Source organism: Magallana gigas, chromosome 3, assembly GCF_963853765.1.
Source record: "Magallana gigas chromosome 3, xbMagGiga1.1, whole genome shotgun sequence".
In the NCBI taxonomy this organism is placed as follows: Eukaryota; Metazoa; Mollusca; class Bivalvia; order Ostreida; family Ostreidae; genus Magallana; species Magallana gigas.
The window spans coordinates 56,845,710-56,850,106 of record NC_088855.1 but is presented as its reverse complement, the minus strand read 5'-3'; the positions used below and the strand labels follow the sequence as shown (position 1 = coordinate 56,850,106).

The following is a 4,397-nucleotide window of genomic DNA, read 5'->3' as shown; positions in this document are numbered from 1 at the left end:
ATTTACAAGTTAACATTGCTAACAGTGTTTAAACAGCAACAGGCGACTTAAGGGACAGGTGTTTGCTAGACTGGGATAATCAGAAACAACGTTTCTCATTATATCACCTCATTATATCACCTGTTTATAGAACCCTATACCAAACGTTTCCTTTATACCACTTGTTTATATTATTTTATACACAACGTTCTCATTTATGATATAATGCTAAATTATATTGATTATCATAAGGTGCGTTTTATTATTTTACCCAAATGTTTCATAGCTTTTCAGTTTAACTGTATGGCTCTTATTCTGAGAAGCAATTAACGTTCGGGAGAGGTTATCGATACCAGTGCCACTAATGTGTAAAATTTACAAATTAAAAATGTTACTCGACTTTATCATTGATTATTTTATCATTTATAGAGTTCTTTGCTTTGCAAATAGGAATCATATCTTACAGAAATAAAATAACATCTCGCTGATGTGATTTATCTTCTATAAAACAAATCTGAAATTCATCAATGCACTTTAATTAGTAGAAATAATCTAAAATATGAATTAAAACATATCTAATCAAAAGCAGTTCTTTGCAGTTTCAAAAGTAGTTATATACAATAAAAACTATATTGCAGTAAGTTGATCCAATCTAAATTTTCGGGACCAGGTTTGGACAAACAAGGTCACACTTTTCACTTTTGTGTAATTACGCCTCCTTCATAACTGACATCAAAGTATTCACCAGAGTCGTAGCTTTCCAATGGACTATTTAGTTCTATAGAATTTTTAGCATAAGGTACAACTTCATCGTTTGCATATATTTCTTCCTCTTGTGTCCACTTTAGAGAGGAAATTGGTTTTGTTTGTGATTCTGTGTCGTGAACAATTGTATCAATAATCGAGTTTGGATACTCAAATGTCACAGTTTCATTGCCATTTCTTTGTTGTCCTTGTTCTGAAAAGCAAGAGATTTGTTTCTTTGTCATGCTTTTGCATGGTGTTGAATATATATCTGCTTGTCGATCCGTTGTCTTGTTGTCAACAGTTTTTAGGTAAGCTTCGTCCAAAGTACTTTCACCAAACCGGTCGTCGTGTAGACGCCATTTGTTTTGAATACTTTCCACACTTTGGGACTGCTGTAAAGGGACAGCAGTAGTCAACACAAAACTTAATGCCGAGTCCCTGACAACTGCTGTATCGCCTGTGTTATAGATAGAGTGGTTGGAATGATGCACTCTAAGGTTTACATGGTCGTAAATTTCGTCGTTCGGATTTTGCTCTTCTGTTTCTGAAGGATGGTTTCTGACCGTAAAGTCGGCCTTATTTTGCATGGAAAATAGATCTACATATTAAAAGAAGACAGTTTGATAAGAAATGACATACTTTGCAATCATTTGAGACTTTGTATATTAAAAAATTATGTTATCAAATTTACCATTCATACTTTATATGCCACTGATATCATTGTGTTTATAGTTACCTTTTTTTCTCTTCATCATTTGTGAATATCGTATTCTTAAAAGACACAACATGTACCGGTTATAAAATAAATTCATTTCCCGATGATTACAATTCAAATATACATGTGATGTTTTGAAAATGGTCTTTTATATTGAGTAAGTTTACCTGATACAGATTGTGCCGAAGATCAGACAGGCGATGACGGCTATCAAAAAAGGGACCGCTAGTAGAATTCCTGAAATACCATCAGCAGCTAGTGTTTGAATATTAAGAAAACAGTAATCAAGGAAAAAGGCCACCCAAACTATGCCTTAGTAAAGTTTTTAATGAGTTTACAATATATAATTTAACACCATCTTTTGCATTATCCATGATGGCAATTAAAATAAATCTATTTGAAAAATAAAAGTTAAACAATCATGTTAAAAAAAGTCTCTGCTTTTGGATAAAGTCAAAATACAACATGATAATCTCGTATTTAAAATACAATTTTAGCATAATTCGATCTGCAATTAAGAAATACTATTTCGTTGTTTTTGTTATGAGGACTTACCTTTCTTGGCCATATTTAGACTTTATTAATCTCCTTTAGATGAATAGCTCTATATAAAGATAGAGTTGTCCAATTCTAAAACTGATTTCTTTGTACTTTTTTCTTCACTAAATAATAGTTTATGACCCAAAATATAACTTTTAAAATGTCATTGTAAATATGATGTTGAATTGGTTGACCCTCCAGCCTTTATAATTATATCTGTGTTTTGAGAACATTTTAACAGCAGTTTTGTTTTGAAACACCAACAACATATATTAAAATTATCAAGACTACGCTTTTATTATTTTATTAACACGATTAATAAAAAGGGGAACCACTGGCATGTATTGGTTACCTAAACAACAATGTCAAATCTGACCAAGCATTTCCATACCGTAATACAATCTTATTTAAATGAGTACCTATGACTCGAGGGATCATACGTTGTTTTAATTGGAACATTTTTCGTAGGATCTTTAGTACATTATACTTGTTATCCAATTTATCCTTTTTAAAACCTCCATTTGCTTCAAAAAGAATATTTAACATATTTTGCTTAAAATCGTGCTTCGGAGGGCAGGTAAAGGAATGCCAGTGCACCCAGGAGAAGACAGGCGGGTACACATGAAAGAGCACCATAAATTTGAAAGGTCAGGGACCATGCACAGAGATGCGATACAAGCGGCAAAGCCTTTGCCGGATTGGTCTCTTTCATCCAGCTAAGCAAAGACAAACTATGATATATCTGATAGATGCAACAAATCACGCATACTTCCGTTCTTATTAAGTTAATCTTTATCAAAGGAGACCTGTAATAACTTTGAACAGAACATATACGGTTAAAGTCATGCAATTATTCTTTATTGCATAATATATTCTAATCAACTATCATAAATTTTGAAAATTGTATCAAAATATCTGATATAACTTATTACACACAATACCCACGCTTGGGGTTTACATTATTATATCTCTTCAGCGCCCGCACAATGAAGTTTATCGAACTTATGACTGGCATAAACTACATAAACATTTTGCAGTGTCAAATATACATTTAACGAATCTATTTTGATATTTAAAAATGACACTAAGGACAAAACAATATACTTTGGAGGAAGTGGTTTGTTTTTAATGAATAGTATTCATTTTATCATAATCATAAAGGAGACTCAAGGAATTTGAAAATAAATATGATACTGAATATCTTTTGATATGAATAAAGATTATTAGTGCTGCTTTTCTGTCATCAAATCTTTGCTAATGAAAGTCATACGTTTTAGATACTTTCTAAATGCATAACTATACGAATAGAATTTGGTATTTACCAGTTAACTGCGTAGTATTTTCTTACATAAATGTACAAGACAAACTTATGAATCGTACTTTGAGGAACACCTTTATGTTTCCTTGTTTTCTGTTGATCTACCTTAAAAAGTGTGATTTCAAGAGATATCCTTATAAAAATGGTCTGATATTGTTGAATAATGTTACACTTATATAGAGGTCATTATTATCAGACTGCCTATTAGGTACATAAACTTGTTTTAAACGTTTGACGTTGACAACCGTGTGATCAATAGAAACTTCAATTAGAGCACGAACTCCTAGAACTCCTTGAACCTTTATTGGATGACCTCAGACTTACAAGTAGCTGTAATATCACTAAGTTGTGCGTTATATCTAGATTTACAAGAACGACCATTTACAAATTTTCGCTCACTTGTTAAAGTAATAAATTAAGTTATATTAATATTAACAGAAAAATGTTTTCTTTAGTGTTTCATACTGTCTAATGGAAGTTATGTATTTTTTCTTTAATGCTCAATACGTTCATACCTTCAACAACAACGTTCGATGGATATTATCGTGTAAATAATGCTTACGTTCAACAGGCTGCATAGTGGTCGGATTTATTGTCATTTCCTGCGTCGATTCATGCTCTGTAAACAATAATTAAAATTAAAATCAAGAAAAATGAACGCATTTTTGTGTCAATAATATACTTTGTGTTTCTTTTTCATTCGTATTGTAAGAATGAAGTATACCTGGATATGTGCAGTTAACACTGGTTGTGTTACACACGCATCCTCTTATTGGGTCACAGTACTTATCTGGGGAGCAGTTACAAGGTTCTCTGCATTTAAGTCCAAAGTTTCCAGGTGGAAAGGTTGAGAAGCAGTTCTCACCAAAGAAGCCTAGGTCACACTCTACAAGCATATTTCTTTTATCTTACTATAAACTGTTATAAGGCTCAGAAAGGAAAATGTATAGTTATATTTCAAATAGATAAAGTGTTTTCACACATTGTTACTGTAAAACTCTTTGACTGATGTATTATGTGATCAATTGAGGACACTTATTAGTATTGAATCATGTGAGACACCAAAGTTATGACATATATAGCAGTATCAACATAAAA

General features: G+C 31.9%; 1 long non-coding RNA gene across 1 annotated transcript; it reads right to left on the bottom strand.

Annotated features, from left to right (window-relative positions):
- Nucleotides 1-570: 570 nt before the first annotated feature.
- LOC136274146 (uncharacterized) lies at nucleotides 571-3,374 on the bottom strand. Its single transcript, XR_010712444.1, has 3 exons — nucleotides 1,609-3,374; nucleotides 1,463-1,497; nucleotides 571-1,324 (listed from the first exon to the last, which is right to left on the bottom strand). It is a non-coding gene; the product is annotated as an uncharacterized lncRNA (long non-coding RNA).
- Nucleotides 3,375-4,397: the final 1,023 nt, after the last annotated feature.